This window comes from Callithrix jacchus, chromosome 9 (genome assembly GCF_049354715.1).
Source record: "Callithrix jacchus isolate 240 chromosome 9, calJac240_pri, whole genome shotgun sequence".
In the NCBI taxonomy this organism is placed as follows: Eukaryota; Metazoa; Chordata; class Mammalia; order Primates; family Cebidae; genus Callithrix; species Callithrix jacchus.
The window spans coordinates 86,892,384-86,903,912 of NC_133510.1; the positions used below are offsets into that span (position 1 = coordinate 86,892,384).

Consider the following 11,529-nt stretch of genomic DNA (forward strand, 5'->3'; position numbering starts at 1 on the left):
TAAAGTTATGTGGATTAATTAAAAAAAATTTTTGTGGCTATAGAGTCTCCAAAGATAAAGTTATGACAATTTCTTCTGGTTTGAAATAAATTTAGGAACTTGTTATCATCCTTTATGATATAATATGCATGATTGGATATTATATATTTATATTTTTTCAAAGTATTTAATTTTTTTACAACAGTCATATATACAGAAAAACTGAAGAGCTAGTATAGTCAACTGTCTTACATCCCACAGTCACTTTCCCTATTATTATATATTAATTAGTATATTTGCTACATTTAATGAACCAATATTAATGCAGTTGTTTTAAATAAAATATATAACTTATTAAAATCTTCTTAATTTTAGCTGATGTTTGTTTTCTATTCCATATTGCCATTCAGGATACCTCAAGCAGTATACTACATTACTTTTAGTTTTCCTTTCTCCTTAAGCACCTCTTGCCTGTGAGTTTTCTTACTGTTTATACATTCACTGATATTGGTAATTTAAAGAGTGCTGGTCAAGAATTGATAAGAGGTCAATCTATTATAATTTGTCTGCCTTTTTCTCATGAGTGTACTAGAGATTTGAGATTTAGGGAAGAAGATCATAGAGGTAAAGTACCATTTATATCACCTCATAATAATGACACATACTATCGATATTATTTATGACTGTAACGTTGACCTTGATCACTCAGGTAGCTGAGGTACTACCAGTTAGGCTTTGCCAATTTTTTTTTTAAATAGCTTTAGGGATACGAATTGTTTTTGGTTACACGGATGAATTATATAATGATGAAGTCTGGGCTATTAGAGTACACATTACTCAAATAGTGCATGCTGTAGCCAATAAGTAATTTTTCATCCCTCACCCTCCTTCTACCATCTTCCTTTCTGAACCTCTGATATCCATTACACCACTATATATGCCTTTGCATACCCAAAGCTTAGATCCTAGTTATAAGTGAGGACATGTGTTCTTTGACTTTCCATTCCTGAGTTACTTCACTTTGAATAAGCACCTTTAATTTCATCCAAGTTGCTGCAAATGACATCATTTTGTTCTTTTATATGGCTGAGTAGTATTCCATGATATGTATTTGTATATGTATCTATATATGTATATGTACATGTATATGTATAGTGTGCACACATATATACACGTATTTTGTCTGCTTGTTTTAGGCTTAAATTACTCTTCTTTAGTTTCTTAATGTGCAAGACAAAATAATTATCTTAGATCTTTCTTCTATCACTTATATTTAATGTTTAAATGTTATCTATGCACTGTTTTAACTGCATTTAACTGATTAGTTGTATTTTCATTTTTGTTTATCTTATTTTTCTTTCTAGAGACTATTTTTGACATATGTTATTAAGATATGTATTGTTTAATCTCTATGTTTGGTATTTTCTAGCTACCATTTGTTACTCTGGTTTAATTATTCCGTGGTGTTAGAACATACTTAATTTTAAATTTATTAAAGTGTGTTTTTATAAACTAAAATATGGTATATTTTTGTGAATGTTTAATGTGAGTCCAAGAATAATATGTATACATCTGTTGATGAATGGGTTATTCTGTAGTTGTCAATTAGACTAAGTTGATTGATGATGCTATTCGTCAGCTACATCTTTCCTGTCTGATTTTCTGTTTGTAGGATCTATCAATTTATGAAAAAAGTATATTAAATCTCCAACTATAACAGTGAATAGTCCATTAACTACTATGATTGTTGTTATTGTTGAGTTTGGATCAAAATTTTATTATTTGATTTCTACTTGTCTCTCTTGCTTTCTTCCTTTATTCCTCCTGCTTATCCTTTCTTGCATTTTATAACTTAATTGAATGCAACTTTATACTTTAAATACTTATATAATTTATAAAACAAATTATGGGAAAAAGCACAGGAAAAAAATTTTATTCACCCGGGATATTTACTATTTTGATACCTTTTATTTATTTCCTGTGGATCTATAACAGTCTTCATCTGGTATCACTGTCTTTTATCCTAAAGAGTTTACTTAAATATTTATTTAGTGCTAGTATGATTAAGAAAAATTCTCATAATTTAGTTTTCTATGAAAATCTTTATTTTTGGTGGATATAAAATCCTGGGTTGATAATTCCTTAATTTATCACATTAAAGATGTTCACTCTCTCTAGGGCTCTGTAGTTTCTGATGACAAATCAGCCATTGATTGAATGGTTGTTCCTCTGTATAAAATATTGCAATCAGGTGTCCCAGGTTCTTGGCCTTCCTGCCCCAGGAATGGGGGAAGAGGCCCTGGAGGTGGGCTTACCATTCCTATAAATAACACAGACCCATAGAGTTTTTCAGAGAGTGACTTATTAGGCAGAGAGAGAGAGACAGAGAGAGAGAGAGACAGAGAGAGAGAGAGAGAGAGAGAGAGAGAGAGAGAGATAGCTCCCATGCTCTTGTGGGAGGAGATTCCAGAGAGGGAAATCCACACAGGTTAGGTGCAGTAGAGTTTTAACTTTGAAGTTATTCCCACCCCACTTACACTGTTGTCCAAAGAGAGGAGTTTTTTCAGACTTCCTCTGGAGTGATTAATCTTTGACTCTGATCCCATATTGGTTGCTTGGGCCCTCAGTAGAGCCCCTCTTCCAGGGCTTTTGGCGGTCCTTTTAAACAAAGAAGGACACCTGGAATTTGACCTATCCCAGGTAGAAAAGACAGACGAAGAACTCTAGGTTCCCAGATGGGCAGGTGGATGGAGGCATGGTGCTGGGAAGTTCTTGCCTTTGAAACCAAGCCCCTTGTGTACCTGGGAAGATAAATTAACATAGTCCCTCAATGTCACATTTTTATTTAGCTGCTTTTAAGAGGTACTTTTAATTTTTAGTTTATGACTATTTGACTCAGAATTTCTCAGAGTGTTTTTCTCTGGTGTTTATGCTAATTGCTTTTTGCTGAATTTCTTGCATCTATAAAGTTATAAATTTCTTATAATTTAGGAATATTTTATCTATTATTTTCTAAAATTTTTTGCCTTCATCTCTCTCTACTATTCTTTCAAAATTTCAATTACACATGTGTCTATTTGATATTACATTAAAAGTTGATGAGACTGTTTTCTCCCTCTGTTATCTACCTTGAACAATTTCTATTAATCTATTTTCTACTTCACATACAAAGTAACTGTCATATTTTATTGGCTGTTAAGACTTTCTTTCATACATTATATAATATCTAGAATTTCTATCTTGTTCTTTATCACTTCTATTTCTCCTGTTTATATTTTTCTTTTGTTTAGTGGGTCTATTTGATATGACATCATTGAGTACAGTAATAATAGTTACTTTAAAACTTTTATCTGATAGTTTGAATATGTAGTTTATCCTTATTCAGACTGTTTTTTTTTTTTCTTTTCTCTTGGAAGTGCATGCCATTGTCATAATTCTCTGTGTGTCACACAGTGTTAGATTGTGTTTTGGACCTTATGAATATTAAGCTATAATGATATGGGTTCACATATTTCTCTGATGAACTTGTTTCTTTTACTTTAGCAGATGAATTTCTTGCTTATGCATAAATTATCAACTATTTTCACAAAAGGCACCTTCAGTGATCATTCCGAATTTTTGCCTCTAGGTGGACTACTCTGAGTCTGTTCTGTGTATGCATGGCTGAGACATCAGTGAAAAATGTAGGACATAATTTGGGCATCTTTTCTCTGCCTTTTTTCTTTTTTACTTTCCCACATTTATTGTTATAATGGCCTTTGCCAATAGTCCTCTGTTTCCCCCAACTTAGAAAGATTATAGTTTTCTCCACCAGTGATGCTCTAACACTGAACACACAATTCGTTCCAGGTTAAAAGCCACAGAAATGAGGTGATAACTTTAATACTGCTTTTCTCCTCTGAGCACATACTATTCTCCAGTGTCTGCCTGCTATTAATATCTAATGTCTTCAGGTTGTTTCCTAATATATGAAGGTTTTATAGTTGTTTCCATGGTGAAAGTTCTTTAGTAGGGTTTTGCTGGAGCATTACTGGATTTCATAGGTTGAGAAATGTTTTTCTAAATGATAGAAACCATACAATTGTTGCATTTATTTAATAAAAATAAATGTGATACAAAGAAGAGCATAAAATTTGCTCAGTTTTCAAACAAAATTAAAAATAAAAACTCTTCCAGGTAAGTAAGTTGTTATTTACTACGTTACTCATAAGAATGTTGCCAAAAAATGTGATTATAGTCAGATGGCTAACTGCACTCATATTTCCTACAAACTAGCTTATTTCTTAGAATGACATAAACTATCTAATATTATACATTATACTCAATACAGAGAAAGTAAAACACTAAACAATGATCAAATAGTGGTATTCAAGAACTTGAAATTCTTGCATCATTTATAAAAAGCTCTTCATAGAGTATTTTGTAAGTACCATTTCCCTGAGAAGAAAATAGATATCAGTAAATAACCTAAATTGTTTAAAACTTGAAATAATGTATTCACTAAATCCACATACTAGTAATGAACAATTATAATAACATTGTCTCGTATCATTTTGTGTTACTCACATGGGCAAGTATTCTGTGATATTTAAAATGTCATTTTTCACAGATGCCATTTTGATCCACGTGAAAACAATTTCATTCTACTTTCTTTGGCTGACAATATTAGTCAATTCAGAATGCTCTAATGAAATACCATAGATCAGAATTGATTCTTCCTAACCATGAGCATGGAATGTTTTCCATCTGTTTGTTCCTCTCTTATTTCCTTGAGCAGTGGTTTGTAGTTTTCCTTGAAGAGGTCCTTCACATCCCTTGTTAGCTGTATTCCTAGCTATTTTATTCTCTTTGTAGCAACTGCAAATGGAAGTTTACTCATGATTTGGCTCTCTGTTAGTCTATTATTGGTGTATAGCAATGCTTATAATTTTTGCATGTTGATTTTGTATCCTGAGGCTTGGCTGAAGTTGCTTATCAGCTTAAGGAGATTTTGGGCTGAGATGATGGGATTTTCTAAATATACAATCATGCTATATAAACAGGGACAATTTTATGTCCTATCTTCCTATTTGAATACTATTTATTTCTTTCTCTTGCCTGATGGCCCTAGCCAGAACTTCCAATATTTTGTTGATTAGGAGTGGTGAGAGAGGGCATCTTTGTCTAGTGCCAGTTTTCAATGGGAATGCTTTCACCTTTTGCCCATCCAGTATGATATTGGCTGTGAGTTTGTCATAAATAGTTCTTGTTATTTTGAGATATGATCCATTGATACATAGTTTATTCATAGTTTTTAGCATAAAGAGTTGTTGAGTTTTGTCAAAAGCCTTCTCTGCATCTATTGAGATAATCATGTGTTTTTTGTCCTTGATTCTGTTTATATGATGGATTATGTTTATAGATTTGCTGATGTTGAATCAGTCTTGCATCCCTAGGATGAAGCCAATTTGATTGTAATGGATAAGGTTTTTGATGTTGGATTTGGTTTGCCAGTATTTTATTGAAGATTTTTACATCAATGTTCCTTAAGAATATTGGCCTGAAATTTTCTTTTTGGTCATGTCTCTGCCAGGTTGGGTATCATGATGATGTTGGTCTCACAAAACTAGTTAGGGAGGATTCCCTCTTTTTGTATTGTTTGGAATAGTTTCAGAAGGAATGGTACCATCTCCTCTTCGTATGTCTGGTAGAATTCAGCTGTAAACTCATCCAGACCTGGACTTTTCTTGGTTGGTAGGCTATTAATTGGTGCCAACAAGAAGGTTGGTCTATTCAGGAACTTATCTTCTTTCTGGTCTAGCCTTGGGTGAGTGTAAGTGTCCAGGAATTTATTCATTTCTTCTAGATTTACTGGTTTATTTGCAGAGAGTTGTTTGAGGTAATCTTTGATGGTAGTTTGCATTTCTGTGGTATCAGTGGTGATATCCCCTTTACCATTTTTATTGCATCTATTTGAATCTTCTCTCTTTATTTATAGAATCAATGCTATCCCTATCAAATTACCAATGACTTTCTTCACAGAATTGGAAAAAAGCACCTTAAACTTCATATGATACCAAAAAATAGCCTGCATAGACAAGGCAATCCTAAGCTAAAGAAAAAAAAACCTGGAGGCATCATGCTACCTGACTTCAAACTATATTACAAGGCTACTGTAATCAAAACAGCATGGTACTGTGGTACTGGTACCATAACAGAGAAATAGACAAATGGAACAGAACGGACATCTCAGAAAGAACGTCACACAACTACAACAATCTGATCTTTGAATAACGACAAAAACAAGCAATGGGGAAAGAATTCCCTGTTTAATAAATAGTGTTGAGAAAACTGGCTAGCCATATTCAGAAAGCTGAAACTGGATCTCTTTCTTACACTTTATACAAAAATTAACTCTAGATGAATTAAAGATTTAAACATGAGGCCTAACACTATAAAAACCCTAGAAAAAGACCCAGGCAATACCATTCAGGACACAGGCATGGGCAAGGACTTCATGATCAAAACACCAAAAGCAATGGCAACAAGCCAAAATAGACAAATGAGATCTAATTAAACTTTAGAGCTTCTGTTTAGCCAAAGAAACTATTAATAGAATGAACCAGGAAACAACAGAATGGGAAAAAATATTTGCAATCTACCCATCTGACAAAGGGCTAATATCATCCAGAATCTACAGAGAACTTAAACTAATTTACAAGAAAAACAAACAAACAAACCCATCAAAAAGTGGGCAAAGAATATAACAGACATTTTTCAAAAGAAGACATTTATACAGCCAACAAACATGAAAAAAAGCTCATCATTGCTGATCACTAGAGAAATGCAAATCAAACCACATTGAGATATCATCTCATGCCAATTAGAATGGCAATCATTCAAACATCAGGAGACAACAGATGCTGGAGAGGATGTGGAGAAAAAGGAACACTTTTACACTGTTGGTGGGAGTGTAACTTAATTCAACCATTGTGGAAGACAGTGTGGCAATTACTCAAGGATCTAGAAATAGAAATACCATTTGACCCAGCAATCCCATTACTAGATATATACCCAAAAATTAGAAATCATTCTATTATAAAGACACATACACACATATGTTTATTGAGGCACTGTTCACAATAGCAAAGACTTGGAACCACCTCAAATGTCCATCAGTGATAGACTGGATAAAGAAAATGTGGCACATATACACAATGGAATACTACGCAGCCATAAAAAAGATGAGTTCATATCCTTTGCAGGGACATGGATAAAGCTGGAAACCATCATTCCCAGCAAACTGACACAATAACAGAAAACGAAACACTGCAGATTCTCACTCATAAGTGGGTGTTGAACAATGAGAACACAGGGACACAGGGAAGGGAACATCACATACTGGGGCCTGGGGGTGGTGGGCTGGGGAGGAATAGCAGGGGGTGGGGGAATTGGGGAGGGATAGCATTAGGAAACATACCTAATATAGATGATGGGATGATGGATGCAGCAAACCACCACCGTGGCACATGTATACCTATGTAACGAAGCTGCATGATGTGCTCATGTACCTCAGAACTTAAAGTATAATAATTATGGAAAAGAAATTTCATAGATCAGGTGGTTTAAACAATGGATACTTATTTCTAACAGATCTAGAGACTAGGAAGTTCAAGATTAAGGTGCCAGTTATGTTTGTTTCCTGGTGAGGACTCTTCATGACTAGCAAATGATGGCCTTCTCATTGTCTCATTGTCTCATTGTCTCATTGTCTTCACATTGCAGAACTCTGGTGTCTCTTTCAGTTTTCTTTTCTTTTTTTTTGGCAGAGTTTTGCTTTTGTGGCCTGGGCTGGAGCACAGGCTCACTCCAACCTCCACCTCTCAGGTTCAAGCAATTCTCCTTCCTCAGCCTCCCAAGTAGCTGGGATTACAGGCAACCATCACCATGCCCTGCTAATTTTTTAGTAGAGATGTGGTTTCACCATGTTGGCCAATCTTGAACTCCTGACCTCAGGTAATCCTCCTGCCATGGCCTCTCAAGGTGCTGAAATTACAGGCATGAACCACCACATCCAGCCATCTCTTCCAGTTCTTTTAAGGGCACTCGTCCTACTATGAGGTCTTCACCATTATGACCACATCTACTAATTATCTCTTAAAAGCCTCTTTTCTAAATACCATTATCACATCAGGAGTAAGGTAAGGTTTCAACATGTAAATTCTGGAGAGATGTAATACAGTTTATAGCATTGATTTTTCTTGTATTATATTCAAAATTATATAGCATTAAATAGGCATTGCACAAATATCTTTGCATGTGCTTATATAAGAATAAGAGACACATTTGTAACATTTTTCAAACTGTCAGTAACAGGTGGCTCGGATTCAGTTTAAAAATCTAATTAACGTTGTAGATAATCACAGAAGGGCTTCCAAACATCCCTTCATAATGTCTGTTGTATGGGTTGTTACAACCTGAATTCTTTGGTCACACTTTTTTCAGAAAAATATAGATTATTATGACTGAACTTCTTTCTTCTTGCTTTAACAGGTAAATATAAACTTAAAATCACAACTCTCACTTTTATGAACAAAAATAAAATAAAGGGAAAATAATCCTATCATAACTTACTTTAAATCTATAAAAGTTTTTGAGAAGAATGTCAGGACTATTCTTTTTAATCGAAGACATTATCTTTCATATCTCTAAGAAGCAAGGTTATATTTCAGCCATATTGAATTGTAGATGAAATCAAACTATTTTGAAATTCCAATAACGCACTATTTCCATTGTAATATTTGTGATTTGGTTCAAAACATGTGTATCTTTCTCACACCGTAGTTTCTCAGTGTTTTAAAAGTCCAAACTTCTCATACTTATTTTAGTTATTTAAGTATGTATAAACAGAGTACAATGGATTTGCTGATAAGTCTCATATTCTCTCTTACACATCTTTTGTAGGAATTATAGCAATGGTTAGTATGATTACCAAATAAGGTTATTTTGAAAATCAGTTGTGATAAATATAATAGTAATTGTTTTGAAGACAAAAGCATTACATGAATACTAGTAATTATACCATTTTATAATTGTCTTATTCCTGTATTAGGAGCACCAGTCTTTTAACTGGAACAGTCTTATCAAAACCATTTTCCATACTGTTTATCTATATATATGCTTATGTTATTTCATCTCTCACAGTGTACAATACCTTCATTACCTCCATCAATCCATGTTCAGTCACTACTTTTTTGATGAAGAGCTTGAGTTATTATTTTTCTCCAATTATTCTAGTCTTCAATTATCTTACACTATATACTTTTTCTATTAAGCAGCAGTGTATTCTGTGAAAATATTCATTTTGTCCTAGAACAAAGACTAACATATATTTTAATCATATCACAAAACTCCTTTCTGTGATTGCCGTTACCATCTGAGAGAAATCTTCTACATATCTGGGCAGGTTGTTACAGATTGAATACCATTCATAATTGAAAAAGACTTAATAGGCTACTTTTTAATGTCTTAGCAAATAGAGGGCTAATACAGTTTTAAAAAGGGTATGTTCTCTTGCCAATGAATATAAATTTTTATATGTTCTTTGAGAAATTAATTTACAGTTTTTCTGTAGGTGTACATTTAATGTAAAAATAATACATTGGAAGAATTATTTTATTAATAAATTACAGTAACAAACCTATTATTTTAATGAACTAAAATATAATTATATTCAATATTTATAGAATTATTTATTTTTGAATTAATATGAAGCTTACATTTGAGTACATTTTGAGCTTAAGAAAGCTTGTCTTTATTGGTTTGTTGGTTTTGTCTTCTGAAATCCATTACCTTTATTTTTGGAAAAAACATTGTCTCAAAACACCTAATAATGAAACAAAAATGGAAAACAAACAGAAAATCAAAAAGTTTTGTGAACATAGTAAAATATTTGAAGTAATGTTTATTCTCAAAAGTTTGAGAATAAAGCAACAATACTCAACTTCACATTATTTAAATACAATCATATAAGTATATTAATTTAGATTTCATTTCATTAGGAGAAGGAACATTCTAACAAACAAAATTATCTGAAAAGTTAAGTTGTGCCTTACAGAATATTGATGTCCCTGTCTATGAAATCAAAGCATTTTTGCAATTAAAGCAAACACAAATTGATTTTCAGTGAGAGTTGTGGTAGGAAGATTCCTCAAGTGTTATGTAGTCATACTCAGTGACAAAATTTTCTTTTTACATGTGCGTGTTTGTGTGTGTGTGTGTGTGTGTGTGTGTGTGTGTGTCACTGAGAGCTGGGGAGCTAGAACATTGGACATGAGCGCCAAAAGAAGAAAACAAATGTGAGTGATTAAGTGACCTTCAGTGATACTTAAAGGATAAAGTGATTAAGAACAAGTAAATGGATTGGTAAATTTAATAAGAGCACATGTGATTAGAGATTCTATGTTCATAAATATTTCCAATGCCTTTTTTTTTTTTTTTTCGGTCTTCAGCAAGTTTCAGTAACTCAGATTCCTGGACCAGGGAGTGCAACTGTAGAACTGATCAAAGAATAAGAGATAGTGGAATGAGAGTTGTAAGAAGAGTATCGAGCAAAGTGGTTGGGGTGCTGCCAAGAGAGCAGTGATGTGATGCACCCTTTAAGCTGGGGTCCTGCAGCCTGGGATGTATTGGTTGAAATATGTTGAAATGAAAGAATAGGAGAAATAACGATGAAAGGGCATAAGTCAAGTGAGAAACTCAAATGCTAATATGTGGATATATAATAAATGATTTAACTATACTACCAAAAGAAGGAACTTATGTATACTTATAGGATAAAGGAGCACAGTGGAGAGAAAGATTAATACAACCATGCAGGAGTCCAGATGCTTGGATTTTAAATGCTGCATCATATCAAAATCTTTATGTATGCTCAAGTGTTTATTTTTCAAGAACTTGAACTTTAAGATCTGTGAAAGAGCCAATTGCCTGTGCATTTTCCATCAAAACATGAAAAATGTTTTTTTAACTGAAAATTCAAGGGAAGCATTTTATCTTCTTAAAAAATGGAGGCAAGACGCTTCAATGTGTTATGTAAATAAATAAGCAGACTCTTTACTAGGTCAAGTTTTAGAGTCAAGGACAACTGTTAATGCTTAGTTCAGAGCACTTATAATGGTTTCTCTGTAGATAGGAAGATGTAAACCAACTGTTTCTTATTATTTAAAATCACCATAAACATACTGTGTATAAAACTAATGAGAAAGCTTTTTTACCAAAATCTCCAACAATAACTGCTTACTGAACTCTCAAAAAAGACACATGAAAAAATAAATAAGTAGAATTTCATGTCACTCTAGCAACATTTCTTTGGGTTACTCAGCACCTTGAAGAGTGGAAAATTAGCATTATTTCATTAACAGTGATTATAAACAATACCTATCTAAAGCCAGTATTACTATGTTATGAACACACACACACACACACACACAAAATTTATAGCCAGAAAGATAATTGCAGATCATATAGGAAAATATTCTTATTTTGCAAATTAGGAAATTAGGTCTGGAG

The 11,529-nt window shown here is 33.1% G+C and overlaps 1 long non-coding RNA gene across 1 annotated transcript; it reads right to left on the minus strand.

Moving 5' to 3' along the window:
* Nucleotides 1-2,042: 2,042 nt before the first annotated feature.
* LOC144577720 (uncharacterized) lies at nucleotides 2,043-9,848 on the minus strand. Its single transcript, XR_013522247.1, has 3 exons — nucleotides 9,738-9,848; nucleotides 2,517-2,780; nucleotides 2,043-2,299 (listed from the first exon to the last, which is right to left on the minus strand). It is a non-coding gene; the product is annotated as an uncharacterized LOC144577720 (long non-coding RNA).
* Nucleotides 9,849-11,529: the final 1,681 nt, after the last annotated feature.